General features: G+C 37.9%; 1 protein-coding gene across 2 annotated transcripts in view; it reads left to right on the forward strand.

Annotated features, from left to right (window-relative positions):
- The first annotated feature begins 1,995 nt into the window (after positions 1 to 1,995).
- The window catches only part of LOC127643578 (F-box/WD repeat-containing protein 7), a 330,093-nt gene continuing 308,415 nt past the window's right edge, over positions 1,996 to 23,673 (forward strand). Inside the window, exons 1-2 of one of the 2 annotated variants that reach the window (XM_052126362.1) lie at positions 1,996 to 2,373; positions 15,766 to 15,867. The gene's annotated coding sequence lies outside the window, so the exon portion shown is untranslated. The remainder of the gene's footprint in view (positions 2,374 to 15,765; positions 15,868 to 23,673) is intronic. The other variant, XM_052126361.1, reaches the window with a different exon arrangement.

Raw genomic sequence — 23,673 nt, forward strand, 5'->3', positions numbered from 1 at the left:
GGGCTGTTTTTGTTTGTATTTCTCTCAAGGAGAAGACTTTGTGTTGACATTATCTACTAAGCTTCATTAAAGACTCTGTTTTTTCATACACCGCTTTTGGGTCCTCACTTACCTACATAACAGGTACAAAATGTAAATGATAAATATTGAAAAGACCTGGCAAATAATCATTGATTGGAGAGCGTTAATATATATTTTTTCCCCATCTGGTTTTTTTCAAAATCCTGTTGCCAGTGTTTTAACCAAAGAATCAGTTATGCTGCTTTTCATTGGACTGCCTCTCCCCCTCTCTCTCGCTCTCTCTCTCTCTCTCTCTCACACACTCACTCATTATACCTTGCAATTCTTTCTTTGAAAATGAAAGGCTGTTAAATAAAGTATTGTGAATAAAGATGTCAAAGATAAGCTAAGAGGTGCTTTAAATACCACTTTATATGTTTAAACTCTGTAATGTATTTAGTCTTATACAATGTCATAATCTATGCCAAATATAGGCACTATACTATATTGACTTCCTATGGGAAATCCATATATCACTCTTTTCTCTACTGTGTGGAACATGAAAGAAAATGGTTTACCTTTGAGCGGGACTTGGAACAAAACACAGCTTTAGGGAACGAGAGGTCCTTCTGTCACCATCTGAAAACAACACCAGATGGAACTCATTAGATATTTTTCCTGTTCCAAGTCTTGTCTGCGCTGCTTGCCCTTCGAAACCTGTTGGTCAGAGTAATATACACAGACACATTTGTGTTTTTGAATGAGTTGTTGGGGCTCAGGTGAAAGGATTAAATGTAATTATATACAGTTTACTTTGTTATTTATTATCTACCTAGTACATGGTCACTTCCATTTAGTCTGCTGAGAGGTGCTTTTAGATTACATACCTCCACAGTCTTTTTGGATACCCTGTCATATCCAATACCTTTTATCTGCCTAGATCTCTGTTGAAAAACCTTATTTTCAATCGTCAGCCAAAAGTGTTTAAGAGCTTGATTGGCACCATTGCAGCATAATCATGTTCAGAAACATATTCTTTTCCACTTCAGTAAATTTCTTGTAGATTAAGATACATAAAAAAATACTTGACTTGTGTGCCTTATTTCAACCATAATACACAGCATGTATGGTGAAGAAAACAGGGTATTCACATACACTGAATACAATTTAGCATTGAGCTTGCATGGTTCCAATGTTTGCAAGTTTATTTACACCATTTTTATAGTTGATTTTGCTGTTACATTTGGTAACTTCTTGTTTTGTGAAGTCTGAAATAAATTTTCTACTCAAATTACCTGTTGATGATCAAAAAAATTACTTTTTTATTGTTATCGTTCTTGTGTTTTGCACACCAAGTGTTAAGGTCTGTGTGCGCAGCTATGTATGTTATTTCTATTGCCTATGAGGCGATGCTCTTCAATAGACTACATAGCATGCATTAAGCTTCCCCTTGGAAGGCTTCCATATGTCATATGGTGAATTATTAAACGTGTTTGTAAATAAAGTTAAAAATGAGAAATGTGCCAATTAAATGCTAGTTTTAAATTGTACTAAATGTACTATTTGTAAGTAATATTTACTGTTACTGAAGTGTTTAAGTTAACTTTACTCACTCACTTTAACCAATATGTTGTGATTAAGTAGATTAAAAAAAAAGGTCCGCAAAAACTTGCTAAACAAAAATTCAGTAAATCGTACAATTATTTTAATTTTTTTAGTGTAGCAGCCTATTGCTTCACTTCATATGCCCACTTCTTTTTCTGATTTGTAATTGTAAATAAACGTAAAAATGTAAGTAAAAACAGGTAGTGCAGTAACATGTGGCATTTCATATACTTTCAAAAAAGCACTTTCAGAAAGAATTTCACCGGCCCATTTAAGTCCGCGGGCGGAGCAACTCGGACCAACGTAACCACGTTAAATTCAAGCGACAAGGGAGCTGGTGACGTATCTATACGAAACCTTGACGCATTCATCCATCGACAGGGACTTGTACTGGAATCGGATGGATAAAGGCGATCGCGCTTTAACGGAGAAGCATTGAAATCGTGTGCTGTAACCCATTCTCCAAAACGGTTACAAATTATTTTAGAGGGGTATGCTTTTGGAAAAGATTTAGCCCTATCTGGTGCTGGGTTACAGAGGTGCGCGTAATGTTCATAATTTTGTCTGATCAGATGGAAATGTTTTATCGCTGCTTGTAAAACTTCAACTCGTTTTCGGAGGACCCTTTTATCATTTTTTTTGTACAAACCGAAGAAGAGGAGAGACCGGTGACTATCTTCTGGATTCTGGATTAAATATCGGGGGAAGTAACTGTCTCTGTGCATAGATACGGGTGCTCGTATTCTCGTCTTCTCACCAGTTCCCAGGGTAAATACACGCATCTGTTTAATAAAACGCCTTGTTTTGTAAATGTTTTTTTGACTAAGCAAGGGTGATATTGCAGGAGTAAATGGCAATGTGATCAGCTTAACCACCCGTTAACCTTAGACAGCTCTTGGAGCCATGAAGCTTATTGCATGTCTATTTCTACTGAATGCTATATTCCAATATGCATCCCAGTATTTTTACCCCTGCTTCTAATATACTCAAGTGGACTTGCGTGATGCTGTGTAGCAAAGATGTTTGCTTTATGTAAAGGATACATCTCCCACGCTCTGCTCCAAAACACTTGGATTTTCTAAATAAACTATATTAACCTCTTGCCAAGTTATGGGATCCATTAAATACATAATGTAGGAGTATTGTAGCTGCATTAAACCAACCTAGCCCAGAGAATCACAAGGAGCAAGTGTTCCCTTCTGTATCGTCCAGGATTTGTGTAATTGTGTGTTTTATTTTATTTGTATTATATTCATTTAACTCCAGGTCAAATTTCACTTGTTGGATGTAAATGTAACTTCATAGAAGATACAAAGCTACTGCTGTCCTCTTAATGGAATGGATGATATACGATGAAACGTTTTATAGTATGTGCGCATAATATGTTGGCGTTAGGCAAATTTATTAGTGAAGCTCTTATGTTGATTCGTTTTGGGAATATTTATACCGTTGTTTTGTTGTAGCCGGCTAGCTGTTGGAAGCTTAGCTTACTGGGCTAATGTTATTAGCACGTCCACCACTGGACGACAAAAGACAAACTTACTTTATGAATCAATACCCAGTTGCCTTTTATGCAAACCTTTATCCCTGCTCGTATTATCAGTGTTTATGTTAAAAAAAAATATATATTTTTTTTTACCAGTGTCATCAAAGACATGATGCACATCTGATTGGCAGCTTAGCGTGTTAGCATAGCTCGCTAACATTCGACGTCCATACTTTGCAAACACCGCCTCCCTTTATGGGCTTTAAATCCATTTGAAGTATCAGCGAATGTGTGTAGATTAATTTAACTTTAACATGCCGTTGAACAAGGCAACATTAGCAGGGAAGGCGCTTTTTGAGCGTGGGATAATTTATGTGCAGCCCATGCACATCGCAAGACAAGCACATGTTAGCTTACACTAAAGCTAATGCAAGTTTGGATAGTTTCTTCTGTCAAACTCTAAGTCATTCGTATTGTTTGAACCGGAACAGCCCCACACTAAGAAAAAAAAATCCCAGCATATTTCAAGCATCCCTATTACCTGAGGGGATTGGATAAATGTATTATGAATTGCTGTTCAAAACTATGGGTTCTAAAAGAGCCATGTCATAATAACAAAACGTAATACTATGAAATAATTTGTGGTTGAAATTTAGGGTCTGTATCAAGTTTAGAGCCATTTACATGCGTTTTTGAAAATGTAGGTGCACATAACATTATGTAAGGGTTCTGTTAAGTCGCTTTGGATAAAAGCGTCTGCCAAATGCATAAATGTAAATGTAACTTGTCGTCTATTTCTCCATGTGTTTATGCAATATATGTTGACAAGTACAGTTTTGCTTTGAAGAGGGAGGGAGGTTTATCTAGTGAACAGGCAGATAAGACAAGTTTGAAAGTTTAAAAACATGCCTCTGAGAAATGGGCCTCTAGATTTAGGTGAGTTTTGTTGTTTGTCGTAAAGTTATTGAGGTGGGTAGAGTAGCCAAAAACTGTGCTCAAGTAAAAGTACTAACGTAAATAATTACAAGATTTGGAAGTATCCAATTAAAAGAGTACTCAGTACTTGAGTAACTGTCACTTTCACAAATATCATAATAGACGTTTACTCCCCTATATTCCATTACATAATACACATTGAACATATACTACAGAATTATTATTATTAATGGAGATTCATGATTTACCATTATGTTGTTCCAAACCCGTATGACTTTCTGTCTTCCATGCAACACAATAAGGAGATTGTAGACCGAATGTTTGCCTGAGTCACTGTTTTCTTTCAGTGAATGTGTTTTTTCTTTTTTCTTTTTTACTCCATATTTTGAAAGTGTATGGTGACTGAGATTGTCAGTGCCTAACATTCTGTCTAACATAATATAAATTGTCACACTGGTTTGGAACAACATGAGGGTAAGGAAATTATGACAGCTCAGCTATAATTTAATATTCTATCACTTTTAAGATAGTTTACCCAAAAATGAAATTCTCTCATCATTTATTTACCCTCATGCCATCCCAGATGTATACGACTTCCTTTCTTCTGCAGAACACAAATTAAAGGGCACCTATTATTAGAGGTCGACCGATATTGGTTTTTTCAGGCCGATGCCGATCTTTTGAAATCCGGGTCGGTTGATGGCCGATTAATGCTGCCGATATGTGCTTGTTTTTAACCTCTTATTTGAACCTTTTATTTGAAAGATAAAATGTAACACAAATAATTACTTAAGATAGACAAAATTTCTCAACAAATACATTTATTGAACACTTGACCAATCTGCACTTGTACACTTAAATTAAAAATGTATAATGTAAAAACATATTGTATAAATAATGTATAACAAATATATTAAATAAACAAAGCAGGTGTTACGAACTGCTCCGAGACACGAAGGTTGAGATCCAAATGCAGCTTTAATTAAGGGGCAATCCAGACACGTAATCCAATATTCAGAGCATCCAAGAGAAGCACATGCATAACTAGGGATGGTTATCGTTAAGGTTTTAATGGTATTACTATCTTACCGATACTGCTTATCGATCCGGTACTTCAACGGTATTCTTAACGGTTCTTTTTGTTATATATTATATATTAAACAAAGATAAACGTTATATAGGCACAGTGATTTCATTTCAGGAAGGTCTACTAACATTACTGTTCAGGTGTGGTCTAAAAAGAAATCTAATAAAGTAATCAATTGTAAAATAACACTGCATTGTTTATCATAGATTAATGCTTATTAATGGAGAAGTTATTCATTCAAGAGCTGTAAGTGATTATCTCCTTGCCTTTTGTTGTTTGATTCGCAGTAATGGCTCAATCGTCAGCATGTTCATTAGACTGCTTCCCCTTTAAGACCGAGTGCAGATCTAATAAGCTCCTGATGCGCCATATTTTCTCCCAACTATTTCCATAACTACGTCCATTTAAGACAAACTGTGTTTAAATGAATCTCCAAGCCGGTCGTTTTGACATTTTTGTGTATAGTTGATCATTTAGACGTGCACATGAAACCCAAAGTAGCCTATACTTTGCTTGTCTCCTTGCGGTCTGTTTCGGAGTGCGCGCCGCATTGGGAACGGTATCTCTTGCGCTCTTTTTATTATTAAACGCGTCCCGCAATTTAGCAACAGTAGCTAGACTGCATTTTACAGCAATCACCGATCGTGCTGATTCTGACGTTAAGTTTGAGTTTTAGGGAGAAATGTCAGTGCACCGCTGTGAAGGGAAGGAAGTTGTGCTAGACAGAATGCGGCTTATGTATAAATATTATTTTTATAATCTTTGGAAGGCGAAATCTAAAATAAAATGAGACTAATATCACAGATCTAAACCAGGCTACGTTTGAATGTTTCGTTCTGTCACTCATTAAGCAGGGCTCGTGTTGTGCTCGCTGTGGCACCGCGTGAGAGATATCTCTCTCTCTCTCTCTGACTGCGAATAGCTAAATTGCATCACAGACAAATTGTTTCATATTATTATACATGGAAATGGCTGGCGAGATAAAATAACTTTCTCTTTATAGCAATAATAAATGTATTTTCTTAATTTCTCCAGTGCCGACAGCAGAACCGAATAACGTCCGAGCTTACCAAAGCCAGTCATAGTGCGTTGGTATTTTTTTATTACTTATTTCTCAGCATTGAGTGACAACCCTCTCAAATATAAGACACACAAACAGAACAAATAAAAGTCTCAGATTCACTGTCTGTAATTGCAAAATTCTTGTTTACTTATTGTGACATGATAGCAACCCTTCTGCTGTGATAATGCAACTTCAACTCCGCTATCAATATCCAAAGTAGCCGAACGTCATGTCGCCTATCGCGTTTGTCGCGTTTTTTCTTGAAGTTGGCAGTAACATATCAAAAGTTTTTAATTAAATATAAAGAAGTTATACAAATTTAATCCTTACTGTTTTCTCCAAGGAACTTAGCACTGGATGAGGTCTGCTCACTGGAAAATGACTCTAGAGGCATTGTGCGTCGAACACGTGTTCCGCAACAACACTAGGCTGCCCACAGATGCGCCTGCCTAATAATCGGCTTGATATGCTTGGATATTGGCCGATGCCGATTATGTTAAAAAAATGCAAAATAATCGGTCGACCTCTAATCTAGATATCATAAGCAAGATGACTGACAGCGAAAATAATGGTGTTCAGCCCTATATGTTTGAATCGGAGTCAGACACTGATGAGGGAGAGACTCTGTCAGAATGAACAACAAAAAAGTTACTCAAGTAACATAGTAACTGTAGTGTGTTATTACCCACCTCTGAGCATCATTGCACGATAATGGAGGCCATATACTAAACAGAAATATGCAGATACTAGACACAGATAAGTGCTCCTGATCTGGTTGTGATTCTGTGTGGGTCACCCTGGGATGCAGCAGTAAGTGGACATTATTTTTTTAATAGAAGGTAAGGGAGAGGAAAGAGAGCAGGAAATCCAGACTGAGCACTTTAGACTTCTCACACCCTTTCCACAACATCCATTTCCACCTCAGATTGTTGCCAATTACAGTACATTTGGTGAACAACTCACATTGTCTCTTTCTCCCAGTGTCTCATCGTTTTGAGCTCTTTCCCACTGTAGCTTTTACTCCAAGCAAGAGTGTACTAAAATCTTTTGCCAGGCACATTTCCCAAATAGATCTTTGTGACCATAATGTTTTGACATGACAGGATTGGAAGATGAAAGGAAACGGATAATCAGATGGAGGCTCTTTGAACAGAATAGTTTTTTTGTTTTTTTTCAGGCCAGGCACTGTTTAATGGCACTCAGCTAAAGAGCATGTCTATTCTGTTGTTTTGCTTAAATATGCTCTTTGGGTTGCAGCAATTTAGTGTAAGAGACGTTTAGTGTAGAGATGCACCGATCGACTGGCCAGGGACTGGAATTAGCTGATTTTCCTCATGCTCGGCCCGGATCGGTGACCGGCCGGTCAGCCTCACGTCTGTCCGATTCCAAGCCGGTCCGTTTTGTTGCCAGCGACGCAGGCAATAACGTCACCGCAGCATGTAAACATGTCATTGGCGTGGAAGATCTTCACCGTGTGAGTGAAGAATACATAAAGTTCGCCAAAGTAAACCGTTGGGGAACCACAACAATAACTTTCGGATCAACAAACCTAATTAGACATTTATAACACCATCACCCAGCTGAAAAGGCCCATTTTAAAAAAAGAAGCTAAAAAGTGAAAGTGGCTAAATCTAGCCAGAGCTCAGAGCCAGTCACAAGTCAGCAGCGTCTCCTATCGTTCCTTGGTATGAGCAACGAAAAGACCAAAGCAATTACGAGGAAAATTATGGAATTCATGGCCCTGGATGACCAGCCGTTCTCCATAGTTGAGGACAGAGGCTTAAGAAATCTGATACATTTCCTTGATACAGAGTATGAGGTACTTTCCGACGTCGCGTTGCCCGAGTTGTTTAATCTTGTGCCATGTCACACACGCAGCCTGTTATCTGTCAACATTTGGGTACACAAATCCGGGAGAGGGGAAGTGGGGTGCTGGATGGCAGAGGCAGGCTAAATGCATACAAATTGTGCCGTTGTTGATTTAATGTGCTGAGTAACTTAATTTTTCCCACTGTGTCCGATATTAAAATCAGTGCGACACGCATTGCAAAAGGCGTGGGCATTGTCGATATGGCTTCGGGATAAGAAATTCAGTTCTTCCATCCAGCTGTTGTTAAATTTACATGTATATTTTGCTTTTTTCACTGGAGCACCAGCTGAATCTTCTCCTCCCCTCTACCAGTGATGCTTGATTTAACATCCCGTGTCTACTGCCTGCGCAGATATCAACAGCGCAACTGGGTTGTAGGTTGCCAGATTGAGGTCCTACATGATTTGTAATTTGTACGATGTGTCGATTGTGTGAGTAGGATGCGTTTCATTCAAGATCTGGCAACTGGACCACCTTGGAAAAATATATTGATGTGATGATTCATATAACGTGGTTTGGGCCATACAAATTACGGGAGTTTTTTTGGGAGAAATAACAAAACGGGAGACTCCCAGGAAAAACGGGAGTGTTGACAAGTATGAAGTTACAAGCTGTTCCCAAAGCAGTGCTCAGTTTTACAACTGATATTTGGACCTCTAACGTAAGTTGAGCGCATTGGACACTTCAGTTTTTCAGATCTTTGGAATTGTTTTGTTAGACGAGTAATAAAGAGAAAAAGGTCCATTTATAAAAATAGTGGAAGATGACATCTGTTATATAAAGCAACTCATTTGCAGTTAATTGTTATTTCTACCTCTTTCCAGTCACAGAGCACTTTATTTTGAGAGTTGTTTAAGTGAGAGAAGATCCTGTAACTTAGTGCAGTTTGGGGGAAATTGTAATGTTTTATTTTATTATGAAAATAAAATTTAGCATTGAAGAAAGGTAGATTTTGTTTGTATATGTGGTCAATAATAGTTCTTAGAAAGAAAATCGGAATCGGAAAAATCGGTATCGGCAGGTCACACTTGCAAAAAATCGGAAATCGAAATCGGCCAAGAAAATTGCAATCGGCGCATCTCTAGTTTAGTGTAAACCTATTTTGCCACTTTTTCTGTAAAAATATCGAAGCATTCTTAAACTAGTTAGACCCAGTTTACACCTGGTATACAAAGGATAGTTTAAAAAAGATTTTTAGAAGAATATCTCAGCTTTGTAGGTCCATCAAGTGAGTAGTGGCCAGAACTTTGGTCCAAAAAGCATATACAGGCAGCATAAAATAATTGATATGAATGGTTACATCTGGGTCTTCTGGTATTTTGGGTGAGCGATCCCTCTAAGATTCTAATTAGATCAGTAAAACAAACTGTTTTAAACACAGATGATTTAAAGTAAATATTTGTTATGTTTACATTCTGCCGGTGTGTTCATGCTGACAGTATTAACTGCCTGAACAATGTAACTGGTATGAGCTTTCGGACTGAAAGTAGGTGGAGCTCCAGGTCAAACCCACTGATGATGTGGACAAATGGCAGTAAGAAGGTGTTTAGCAGCTGGTGCAAAGTTTTCCTGAAAGTCTTTCTGGCAAGCTGTTATGAAATGCACTTAAGTTTTGGCCACATTTTGTTCGAAATGGGTTTAAGATGACATAAGTGAGTAAATGATGAGAGAATGATAATTTCTTACAAGCCTCACCTAGTTGAGAGTCTTTCCTCCCTCTTCCTTCTATTCAAATACCCCAAGGTACTCTCCATTAACTGCTGTAAAGAAAAACATATTCTGAGAAGGTAATAGCAAGTTCAGGTGGATTTCAGAGTTTATTGGCATCATGACTTGACTGGTATGATGAGCTGAAATTGGACTGCTCTTCACGGTGGATAAAAGGTGCAAATTCTGTATTGTTATTCTTTCGGCTCAGATTGATCTAGTCTGATCATAGACTTTTGTACACACAATGCCCTATGAATTATTGATGTGGTCATATCTTTTTACTTAGGCTGAATAATAATAATAATATAATAATAAAAAAAGTATAGGTCACATGACTGTCATCTTCTCTGCACTTACGGAGGTGATGGAGCGCTGCTGCCTTTTCACATGGTCTTGGAGCAATCAGACACCAGCAAAGGATAGTGATTCTTGGAGGAATGAATACTACAGGGGGATATGCATGTGTTTGGCACTTCTGGCTTAGTCTAAGCTTGTCCTGAGTTTTGTAATAAAGTGGTGTGGAAGGCAGTAGTGTCTCTAGACGTTTTGAGATCGCTTCACACAAATGCTTATTCTCTGTTGTGGCTGAAGCGTTGTGAAATATTCACAGAGTGAAATACTGATGTTAATACTGCGTAAGGGCTGATTGATTAATTAAAATCATGATGACTTAGTGCGATTTATCATACCATGAGGAATGCGATTTAATCTAAGTGCTTTACCCACTGTACTGCGCTAGTGTGTTAAAGTTTAACTAATACATTTTGTCTGTAGTGGTGTAATGCTTTCTTAATACATGTAATACAATTAGGGCCTGAATTATTAAGATTTCAAATAACTGGTGCTAATTTGCTTGTGCAATATTTTTGGGCTGCCCCCTATTAGTCGACCAAACATTAGTGGATGAGAAGAGTCTTGGTCAACCAAGTTTGATTGGTCGGTTGATCGCAGAAAAAAAAAAAACTCAACAGGAAACCGATATTACCACTGGTTGGACGCTAGGTGGTACTGTGGAGTCATTTTCGTTAAGCAGGGTTAGGGTTAAGCCTACACAATAAAGCTAGACATCTTGATTTCAAACTTTGAACTTTATTTTAACAAAAAAATATATGTCAATCACTTCATTCGGTTGGTTGTTTGAATGACTATTCGACTAGTCTGTATTAAGAATAATGAATAATTAGGCTTTATGGTCACCTGACCCCGATTAGATACGTTTCAGAGGTATATACCAAGGCTAAGCACAGCACTTCAACATGGGAATGAACATATATTCAACAAATAAATAGGCTAAATTACCATAACATATTGCACAAAACTATCAAATTGAGTAAAAACAAAGGCTCTAACACAGTCAAAACACGGCTTATGTGCACCCTGAATGACACGTCAACATTACCAGAGTGCTTCAGGGCACATCTAGTTCACAACATCATGCAGTTTAAACCTTTTTTATTGCTATTATTTATTGAAGCAGAATCAGTAAAATACTTTAATATCTACACATCACCTCAAAAATACAGTAACATTTTTACATTCAATTTAAAAACAAAATTTGATCCTCCAAATAAAAGAAAGTCATAATACATTTATATATACATAATAACCGAAAAAGGTGAGACTGAAGCCTTTGCTTGTTGTGCATACCCAAGTAATATAACTCGCAGCAGAGGACTTAAAATCTGACTGTGATCGTCTTGAAATGTGTTGTTGATTCAGTGCTTTGATTGCTGTAACAGCAGCACATAAAAGGACTAAAAGCATTAAAAGAGACAAAACTTCTTGTCGTGCTAAGCTATTCACTGCAAGCTTACATCATGCAAAAAAGCTTTCCAAGACGTTGTCTCTTAGTTCATTTGAGAAATGCGTTTCCCATCAAAACAACCACCACTAAAAATATTAATCTAGTCGACCACTCTGCACATTACTAGCCACAAGTAAGTTAAGAAATTATTGAAGTACTATTGGATAAAAATAATTATAATAATAAATATAATTATCTCTCCACTGAAGTCTCTTCAAGCCCTTCTGTGACTTTTTGAGAGATTATTTTACTATAAAAATGTTTATCTCTGTTGGTGGATGTCCTTGCTTTTTGAGTGTTGAATTATTGTGTTCCTGTGAATTACACTCCTGAACACCCAGCCACCACTGTCCCACTTCTGATGAATAATGGAGTGTTCTTGCTTTTGTGTAATGAGCTCTTTCTTTATTTTCTCAATTTTTTCTTCTTCCAATATTTCCATTGGGCCTTTGCAGACTAATAAATTTGTGCCACCTCAGACATTTTCTGATTTTGCATCTCTCTAGAGTTGCTGTGCTCTTTTCAACTGTGAAAATTAGGTTCATGTCAGTTGGAGATGAAGAACTTGTTCTGCTCCCTTGCTATTGAGAGTGCTTTTTAAGTGTTGGGTCTAGGGCTGGGACAGCGCGTCGACGTCATCGTTGAAAATATGCGCGTCGATTCGTCAGACCCAAAACAAAGATGGCGGCGCCGGAGAGTAGTAGCAACACGAGTGGCTCCTCAGACTATCAGAAGTGCAAGGCACTCGTTCCTCTAAAGTATGGGAATTCTTTTACATTAAAGGAAACAATTCCGTGATATGTCGTTTTTGCAAAATGGAGATGGCCTTCCATTCTAGCACCACGGCAATGCACCAGCACCTGAAGAGGCGCCGCACGCACACACACAGTATTCTTAAGGTGAAAGGAAAGTATCAGAGTGTAAGTTGCTATTTGCATGTGAATGAAGATGCTTTTTCAGTATGTTCAACATAAATGTTGAATTCTGAATGTTTATTTTCATTATTTATTTTTGTTGGAAAAGCACTTTCTGTATTAGCTTAAAAGCCCCCAAGTTTACAATAGTTACTGTATTCTTTCAATAGCTCTAAGAAAGGGTGGCTGGGTGACCTTTTAATTTTTTTATTGAATGCTAGACATCAGAATGCATTATTTTGCTCTTGTACACTTTTACTTTTATTTTTGATTTTATTTTTGAGTTTAAGAAAAAGGTGAGTGGCAGAGTGTATTACTACTATATTTTGTTGTTATTTTTATGTGAATGAAGAATTAAAAGATGCACTTTTTTCAGTAAGCTAGGACTATGTGTTTTCAACATAAATGTTCAATTCTGTTGGTTCAGGAAGGACGCCATGACAGGCTGCTGGCTCCCACTGTCGCTGTTAATTTTTATTTATTTTTTGTTGGAAAAGCACTTCTGTATTAGCTTAAAGTCCTCAAGTTTACATTGGTTACTGTATTCTTTCAATTGCTCTAAACAAGTATTTTGGGTGACCTTTTTATTTTTTTATTGAATGCTAGACATCGTTATTTTAATCTGAAAGAAGAATTACAAGATGCACTTTTTTTAGTAAGCTAGACCTATGTGTTTTCAAGGCTTCAAAGTTTTATTTAATGCTACCTCTGACTAAGAATGCATTACTTTGCACTTGTATAGTCTTTTATTTTGGAATTTTAAGAGCAATAAACATATATTGCAATGTTAAGGAATTCATTTTTTTTTCCATTGAGATATGTAAATCAACATGTATAAATTGCTATTAGTCATTAAATGAATCGTTAGATTAATCGATGCATCTAAAAAATAATCGCTAGATTAATCGTTTAAAAAATAATCGTTTATCCCAGCCCTAGTTGGGTCTGTGAATGTCTTCGTCTCTTGTACTTATCATAATATGCATAATCTCTCAAAGCCTGCAGAGTAGTCCTTCACCTGTTGCTGTTTCTGCCTTCACAAGCCTCACTTAAAAGCACCTTTGAACTTTGGCGTTATTATTTACCTCCTGTTTGAAGCGTTTTTTTTTTTTTTTTACACAACTGCCCTGAAGGTGAAAGGTTGGATGGTGTTGTTCTTCACTTTCACTTTGTTCAGCTCATTCCACTTTCCTATATGTACAGGACAGGTGTCACACCATGCTGATCTTGCGACTATAGTCTCTTGACTGATACCATCCTTTATTCAAACCCCAGATATGACATCACTGTTAAAGGTATGGTTCAACCAAAAATGATAATTCTCTCATAATTTATTCACCCTTATGCCATCTCATATTGGTATGACTTCTGCGCAGCACAAATATTTTGGAAAGGTGTGTGTGTTTTTCTTTCAAGCTCCAAAAAGGGACCATAAAGGTAATCCATATGATTTTAGATTATAAGTGAACATTTTGGTATGTTTCTTAAAACTAATCGTGTTGCTTCAGATGACATGGATTTAACTACTCAATTTCTATGGATTACTTTTATGCTGCCATTATGTCCTCTTTTGGAAAATTTGGACCCAGTTGACTTGCAGTGTTTATGTATAAATGTCATACAATGCATCAGAAAGTAACCTATTCAGTACCCTTTTTAAAATTAACTAAAAGTTGTAAAAAAAGAGAGGGAAAGGTCGAGAGGTCGAGAGAGAGGTTGAGAGAGAGGTTGAGAGAGAGAGGTTGAGAGAGAGGTTGAGAGAGAGGTTGAGAGAGAGAGAGGTCGAGAGAGAGAGAGGTCGAGAGAGAGAGAGGTCGAGAGAGAGAGGTCGAGAGAGAGAGAGAGAGACTTATTCGCCTGTTCTCCGAAATGCCGCAGCTTGGTCCTTGGCCACTCCTCCACCCTCTAATGGACGACAGCCGGGCCTCACCGGGGGGGATCGGAGGCAGTACTCCGGCCCAGGCGGACGGAATGCCCCGCCACATTTTTGGTGGACAGTAGGGGTCTCCCCCGCCCCTGGCAGCGGTAACTGCTCCAGGCGGTTGGTTGGGAGCTGCTCCTCCCCTCGCGGTTGGCGGCCGTCAAGCTCCTTTCGGGTTGATGGTTGCAGTGAGAATTCCCCTACGGCGCATACCCCTCCTCCCTGGATTTCGGCACCAGTGTAAAGGGATTAAAAGAAAGCAGGCAAAAACCGGCTTGACAATATAAATAATGGTTTAATAAGCAACTTAAACAAAAAGACAAACACACAATGGTGTCGGACAGCTGTCCGTAAATCTCTCTCTCTGTCCCACTGTAGTCTCCAGTCAGCCTTTATCCCTCTCTGAGGCTTGATTAGTCTGATTAGGGGCGGGTGTGTGGAATCACGACCCGGCCCCACCCTGCCACAATAAATTTAAACTCAGTTTTTTACGATTCCTGACATTTTAATCGTTGAAAACACTATTTTAAGAATGTGAAATTTCAGAATAATTGTAGAGAGAATGATTTATTTCACATCACATTCCCAGTGGGTCAGAAGTTTACATGTGCTGTTAGTATTTGGTAGCATTGCCTTTAAATTGTTTGACTTGGCTCAAATGTTTTTGGTAGCCTTCCACAAGCTTCTCACAATAAGTTGCTGTAATTTTGGCCCATTCCTCCAGACAGAACTGTTGTAACTAAAGTCAGGTTTGTAGGCCTCTTTGCTTGCACCCGCTTTTTCAGTTCTCCCCACAAATGTTCTATCAGATTAAGTTCAGTATTTTGTGATGGCCACCTTGACTTTGTGGAAAAATGGCTTAAAGACAACAATCTCGGAGGTATGCTATGCTTTCGTAGTCATTGTCCTTTTGGGAGACCCATTTGCGACTGAGCTCTAACTTCCTAGCTGATGTCTGAAGATGTTGCTTCAATATATCCACATAATTTTTATTCCTTCCTCATGATGCCATCTATTTTGTGAAATGCAGCAGTCCCTCCTGCAGCAAAGCACCCCACAACATGATGCTGCCACCCCTATTCTTCACGGTTGGGATGGTGATCTTTAGCTTGCTAGCCTCACCCTTTTTCCTCCAAACACAATGATGGTCATTATGGAGAAACGGTTCAAATTTTGTTTCATCAGACCAGAGGACATTTCTTCAAAAAGTAAGATCTTTGTCCCCATTTGAACTTGCAAACCATAGTCTGACTTTTTTATGGTGGTTTTGGAGCAGTGGCTTCTTCCTTGTGGAGCAGCCTTTCAGGTTATGTCGATATAGGACTCATTTGACTGTGGATATTGATACTTATCTACCTGTTTCCTCCAGCATCTTCATAAGGTCCTTTTGCTGTTCTGGGATTGATTTGTGGAGTTTTCTTGGCTGATTCATTTTCCCATGATGTCAAGCAAAGAGGCACTGAGTTTGAAGGTAGGCCTTAAAATACATCCACAGGTACAGCTCCAATTCAGTACACCTTCCTTCTATCAGAAGCTAATTGTTTAAAGGTTTGACATCTTTTTCTTGAATTTTCCAAGCTGCTTAAAGGCACAGTTAACTTTAAACTTCTGACCCACTGGAATTGTGATTAGTCACAATTAGTTAAACAATTGTTGGAAAAATGACTCCTGTCAAGCATGAAGTAGATGTCCTAAACGACTTGCCAAAACTATAGTTTGCTAATAAGAAATCTGTGGAGTATTTAATTTTTTTTAAATGAGTTCAACCGAAGTGTATGTAAACTTCTGACTTCAACAAAGTAAATGTGAAAAAAATAAAGGTGCCTGAATGCATTGTATCTACGTTTGTGATCCACAGAAGGAAAGTCATGCAATTGAGGCGGCATATGAGAGAATTATGATAGTTTGGATGAACTATCCCTCTGAACTATCTTATGGTCCAGACTCGAAAAAATCAAAGTTAATTGCTGTCTAGGGATCAGAACAGTCATAGAAACAAGGGTCATTTTCCATAATGGTCTCCTCTAAAACTTAATTCAGGAAAAGCCTGTTGTAACATTTTCCCACTAAGGAAGGGACAGGAAACAGCATCAGCTTCAAGGGTAAGCTTTCTTTTAATGTGTATTTTGGTCTTTTACAACAAATGACATCACAGTTAATTCTTGGCATTGGTCTCGGGCTCTCTCTCTCGATGTTCTGTGGCTGCTGCTTTTTATCCGCTCTCCTCACGCTACTGCAATTAGACACAAGTGTTAGGCTTAATTTAGCTCAGGTGTAAGCGCCCTTACCGCTTTTCTCTCCCGGACGGGCGCTTGACCACGCCCTCGCTGCCACACCTGTCTTGTCTCAGAGTCTGAGAATCATACCTACTTTAGTGTCAAGTGGTGGTTACACTAGGCCTTGAGCAGGCAATTTATTTTTGGACATCAGAATGGTTCAGGATATGATGTCATGCGGGAGAGCTTCTGGTTTTAGTAAACGCATCACAAATAATAATAAAAATCGTATAATATACCGTGTACTCAATTTCCAGCAACAATAAATACACACAGCTTTGAAATATGTATCCTTTGAATTGAGCCAAGAGGTCCGTGTGTGATGTTTAGGACTTCTATTGGTTACGTGTCCTCTCGTCATGCAGTTTCGCAGTTAAAAGTTTACCAAACTTGAACTTTGATATGCAGCGTATTAAATTTCTTCACATGAGCTTATGCTGCTGGTCTCCCACATTTTAATGCATTTCAGTGAGGGTGAATAGAGAAGTGTACTGTGACCACCCCTTCATCCTACTTCATGAGTACATCTCTTCTCCAGAGTTTAATTTTCAAAATGTAATATTCCTACATCTTTTCCATCCTCCTTTGCATTTGTTCCCATTTCTTGCGATGTCATGGTAACGACTGCACTCTGGCCCATAAATAAATAAAGATTGTCCGCGCGGAGCTCCTGGGCATTGTGAGCATGACTGATGTCAATAATTCAGAACTCTGCCATGCAGCCCTTTGATCTGATTTGCATTAAGGGTTTTAAGAGATTATAGGCAGCTCTGAGAACATTACATGGACCACCTTATCATTCCAGCATTTGCTGTAGAGATAACCCTTCACCAGCTCTACTCCCTGAAGAGTCCTGCTAGCCTGCAGGCTGTGCCACATATTTTTCACTTATAGTTTTCTATGTGGTCTGGAAAGACTATCCTTTATTTTTTTTCTGTGGTTTTCAAGCAAATCTGCCTAAATGTTCTCATAGAATGTAAGGAATGGTTTCCAGCTGCTCAAAGCACCATCCTACACACAAAACTACACTTCAAATGTAATATTTAGAACGTACGTCTTTTATCAACAGATCATTTCTTATATTTTTGGGATGTTCTCTAGAGTTATGTAGACAGATCTTTGGTTCATTATAATTTCAGTTAAATTCAGGAAGTTTAATATTAAAGATGCTCTTTGCTTATTATTATTTATACTCCAGTCAAGATAACTTAAGCTCATGAACTGAAATAAATTTGGGGTATTATTCATCAGACTTAATGATTACAATAAGGGCTGGGTTTTGGCAATTGCCATCTGATGCACATAACAAGACACACACTCAGCTTTTAGTATGGATTTTATGATTCATTGCATCTGTACAGAGAATTTGAAAGTGGTCCAGAGCCACCTTCAAGAGAATTCTCATTTAATGAATCCTTACTCAGCCTTATGAATTGTGACTTTGATAACTTTCTGCTGTTGAACACATCTTGATATATAAATGAAGGATTTTATGTTTTAGTTTTTTGTCAATTCAATGCAAGTCAATGGAGTCCAAAACTTTCAAGCCCCAAAAAGGTCAGCGAGGAAGATTAAACGAGCTTCTCTCATGAACTGTGCCAAGGAGTCTGCTGATTTTAAAGGGGACCTATTATGCAAAATTCACTTTTATATGGTGTTTGTATATAAATGTGAGTCGGCAGTGTGTGTACACATCCACCCTACAATGTTAGCAGCAGCTAATTTGCATTTAAAGAGACACACACTAAAACAGAGTGTTTTTGTTTCCACTCAAAAAGAGGCATTTACAACATGGTATAATAAATGATCCGTGGGGTAATTGGAGCTGAAACTTCATACACATTCTAGGGACACCTGTGATTTATAATACATCTTGCAAAAAGGGGTATAATAGGTCTCTAAATTCTATAGTGAATATGTTACATTTTGGCCTATTTTTTACCCAAAACTGATTGTATTGCTTCAGAAGACATGGATTAAACCACTTTAGTATAGATGACAGTAATGCTGCCTTTATGTCGTTTTTGACTGCATTTTCATTTGTATGGATAAAAAAAAAAAAAAAAACCCACCTCAAACATCTTGTTTTGTGATCCGTCGAAAAAAGTAATACGAGTTTAAAACTGCATAATGGAGTGTAAATGAGGGAATAAAACATTTTGGTGAAATATATATATATATATATATTATTATTATTATTATTATTATTATTATTATTATTATTTTAACTCTTTAAAGAGTTAAATCATCTGTAGAATCATGATACCTTGATTAATAATTGTATCGACAGACCTAATCATGATATCAAAATTTGTATGACGTTTACTAGTAACACCACTCTGTTGCGTGATTCAGGTCATGGTTAAATTTTGGGTTTAATTGGTCTCAGAATTTAACCGATTGATCAACCGATATTTTTAAAAATGTATACTGAATGAAAAAATAACACAATAAAATAGTGCTGAAATTACAAAAATCAACTGACTGAACCATGAAAATGTATTGTACTTATTAAAAGTGAAATACATATTTTAATTTTAAAGTCAGTTGATTTTAAATTGACATTGTTTCTTTAGTCCTCGAGGGCGCAATATATACATAAACCATTCAGCACCCTTATATTATTACACAGAACATTCCTATCTTTGCTGTTAAAAAGAGCATTTAATTTTCAGCTAATGTGCTTAAATTAAATACAAATTTGAGTGTCCATATTCTCAAATGTTAAGTCAAAAGTAAAATGATGGGAGAAAACGCTTCAATAGACAGTTCACATGGTTTGACACTTTCACTGATTCCTACTACTCCAGACTCTAGCTTCATAACAGTGAAATTCCACATTGTTTTTATATTCTGTATAGTTGTATGTAGGGTAGCAATATTCACAGATAGCAGTGATATTTGGCAGAAATCTGTGGTGAAGCAGCTCAGATTATTAGCACAGGCCAGGGGCTGTTCAAACTGACTGGAACTGAATGGGAGGAGTTTGAGACACATTTCCAAGTTTAATATATTTCCTGACAAAGCATTTAAACAACTCTAAGAAATACTTATAAGAGAGCAAGACGCAATGGCCAAAGACCGTTGTGCTTTCTAGCCTTTTTAGTGCAGGAATGTGATCTGTGTTCATCAAATTGCAGTGAGGAAAAAAGAAATAAATTGAAATCAGATGTTTCGCTCCGCTTCATAAAGATATTAATTTGCTTTCTCACATCACTACCTTTAAATATGCAACTTAGCTGGCTAACGGTAACAAATGCATAAACGTGACCAGCTGTATATTAACTAATGCAAATATATGGTAATGTTTGGGTAGGATTTGTGTCGTATTGTTCTAACCACTTGAGGTAAATGTTGGTGTCCTCTCAGCCTTGTCGGCAAACATACTGCTGTTCTCTACTAATGCAGCATCTATTCTACAAATTAATTACTTTATAATGATAAGACAACGTGTAGTGTACTGTATACATTTCCGTTGTTGATGATTTAAATCTGCGTCTGAAGTGTTCCGCTCCATGCAGTGTAGGGCTGTGGTCAAAAAAAAAAAAAAAATACTAGCATTTTTTTTTAACATTTTTTTTACATATATTTTAATTTTAATCGTGATTTTGGTTAAATATTTCCTTACTCATATTTTACATTCATAAATGCATTTTGGTGTCGCATCATGTCTCAAGGCAAAATAAAAAAGAATATGGGTAATCAAACCACCAAAACAAAATAACAACCCAGACTGAACAATCTATCAAAAAACAGAAACTAGAACAATGAGAGAAACTAGCTGCTTTACTGGTTTAAAGTTTTTTTTTTTTTTTTGCTAAGAAAACCAGTATGTGTATAATTTCTGGCTTCAAGCATGAACGCTGACATGTCACCACATTTCCTCCTGTGCTAAACTCCCTCTCTGATGGTGAGCTTGTAGCAGGAATACACATACTTTTGTGCAAGGCTGCTCAATCTTGGGCAGTTTATCTGTAGTTTCCACCATAGCAGAGGATCTTCCTTTCTGTCATTGGAGGGAGTAAGCTGGTAGCTGTTCACCTCAGAGGCAATTGCTTCAAGTTTCAGTGATGCTGGCATATTTGAGACAGTCTTGAAGCTTCCCAAAGATTTCTTTGCTCTTTTTAGCTGTGGAAGGTAGATCTGTGTCTACATTCTCCCTGCCTGTAGTGCTCTCAGAATTCATTGCATCCTATGAGAATGTAATATGTCTTTTTTTAATCTGTTATATGCAATGTTTATCTAGTATTAAGGCATGTTTGGGTAAATTGAGTGGGACAATCAACAACTCTCCTTGTGTGAGAAATCTTAAATATCAGAAATCAATCAGGCCTTGATGTTTGGAAGTTTATCAATAGTAATGTAGCTTGTCTTGAGTCTTCGATCTAGGAATAATGCCATATCCAGCAGTTCTTGGGTTTTTTCATCATGGTTTTTATTGACGTAGTCAAGAATCTTGAATTTTATTGTCTTGGTCAGGTCGGAATCCTCATCCTCCACAGCCAGTATCTTTGTGTTGAATAGATTAAGAACTGGTTTCAGATATGACACACTGACATAGACCTCGCCAGACAGGGCATCTGTGAACTCCTACAGTGGGCTCAGTGCTTTGCTCACAGATTCAAGGACATCTGTGTCCTGCCATTGTGGCACCAGGTGCCACAATGGCAGCGGTTGAAGTAGGGGAACTGCTTCTGTATGAAGTGTCTGATTTGAAAGAACCGAAATAGGTGATGACTGGGTAGGTTATACTTTTTAGATAAAAAGGAGAAAGAGACAAATACACCCTCCTCCATAGAGGTCACCAATCTTGAGAAGGCCATTAGATGACCAGAGGCGAAATGCAGGGTCTGAACTAGATGGGGGGAAAAGAATAATTATTGAGGATGGGCATATAAGTGGAGCCTCTATGTAAACCGTAATGTTTCCTAAATTGGACCCAAATTTTAAGGGAGCTAGTGACTACTGGATTATCTGAAACTCTGTTTACAACTAAGGGAAGCTGAGAACAGATGACCGAATAGAGAGAGCTTTTCATTGATGACGTTTCCGTATGCACCCAGGGAGGACTCTCGGAGTGGATATCTTTGTTCCAAAAAAGAAGCTTGTTGATGTTACAGGCCCAATAATACTGTTGAAAGCTGGGAAGTGCAAGGCCTCCTTTAGCTTTAGGAAGTTGTAGAATTGATTTCTTAAGGCGAGCGGGTTTATTCCCCCATAGAAATGAATGCAAAAGACTGTCGAAACCAGTAAAGAAAGATTTACCAATTCAAATTGGTAAGTGTTGAAAGAGGTACATAAATTTGGGCAGAATAACCATTTTGACCAAGTTTATGCGACCTACAAGGGATAAAGGGAGAGAGGCCCACCTAGACATATCTAGTTTAGACTTGTCCACAAGCGGTTGAACATTTTTTGCAAATAGATTATTATATGTATTTGAAAAGACGACCCCCAAGTATTTGAAACCGTCAGGCGCAATCTTGAAGGGTACGAGTGATAGTGGAAGTTTTTTAGCTTCAGAGTTAACAAAAAAAAACTTTTTTGTAAATTTATCTTGTAGCCAGATAATTGACTAAATTTGTCTAGGATATCTAAAACTGGGGGAAGAGAGGAAGCAGGGTTTGAGACATACAATAAAAGGTCGTCAGCATAAAGAGAGAGCTTGTGAACTAAACCCTGGCGAGAAATTCCCTCAAAGCAGTTGTGGCTGCGGAGCCAGATTGCTAAAGGTTCTATGGCTAGATTAAAAATCAAGGGAGAAAGGGGGCATCCCTGTCGTGTCCCACGCTGAAGCGAGAAATAGGGTGATCGTATGCCATTAGTATGTACTGATGCCATAGGAGAGGAGTAAAGAAGTCGGATCCAGGAGATAAAATTAGAATCGAACCCAAACTTTTCAAAAATAAAAAACAGGTAACCCAATTCCACCCTATTGAAGGCCTTCTCAGCATCCAGAGACACAATAATTTCAGGTAAATCTGATGGGTGGGAAAAGAGAATGTTGAGAAGCCTTCTAGTGTTAAAGAAAGAGTGTCTTCCTGGTGTGAAGCCTGTCTGGTCATGAAAAATTAAACATGGTAATACCCGTTCAAGGCGAAAACATAAAACTTTAGCCAGAATTTTAAAATCTACATTCAGAAGTGATATTGGTCTATAACTACCACAAGAGGTGGGATCTTTATCCTTTTTAAGGAGCAAAGAAATAGAGGCCTCGGATAAAGTAGGAGGGAGGCAGCCCACTTTAAAGGAGTCATTGAAAAGCTTTGCTAAAGTAGGAACTAAAAGGGGAGCAAAAGCTTTATAAAACTCAACAGTAAAGCCATCAGGGCCAGGAGATTTTCCCGGTTTCATAGAATTAATTGCTACCTGTATCTCTGATTCTGTGATTGGGTCACCTAGATTCTTAGCAGAGTTTTCATCAATTGTGGGGTATTCAAGATCTTCTCGAGTTGAGAAGATCTAAGATTGTACTGTTATTGGGAGGGCTTTCTGAAGTGTACAGTCTAGCATAATAGTCTGAGAAAACCAGGTTAATTTCAGCCGGTTCCATTACCAATTCACCTGTTGGGGATCTGATACCAGAAATCCACCTTGAAGTGCTAGCCGATCGAGCCTGGTAGGCCAAGAGTTTACCAGCCTTGTCTCCATGCTCAAAAAAAAAAGCTGTCTACATTGCCTAAGCTGTCTCTCTGTTAGGTCTGTCAACTGAAGGTTGAATTCTGAATGTAATTGAACTCTTTTAGCATAGAGGGCAGGCGAAGGTGAAGAGGCATAGGAGACATCTAACTTAGTTCGTCGGCTATTGTAGCTAGTCTAAGTTTTTTGGCTTTCCCCACATGTGAGGAATATGAAATTACCTGGCCGCGAATGAATGCTTTGAAAGCCTCCCACAAGGTGTGACTGCTAATGCCTGGAGTCTGATTGAGTTTGAAGTAAAAATGTATCTGCGAGGAAAGGAAATCTTTGAATGCGCTATCTGATAGTCTAGAAGAGTTGAA

The sequence above is a fragment of the Xyrauchen texanus genome, chromosome 5 (genome assembly GCF_025860055.1).
Source record: "Xyrauchen texanus isolate HMW12.3.18 chromosome 5, RBS_HiC_50CHRs, whole genome shotgun sequence".
NCBI lineage: Eukaryota > Metazoa > Chordata > Actinopteri > Cypriniformes > Catostomidae > Xyrauchen > Xyrauchen texanus.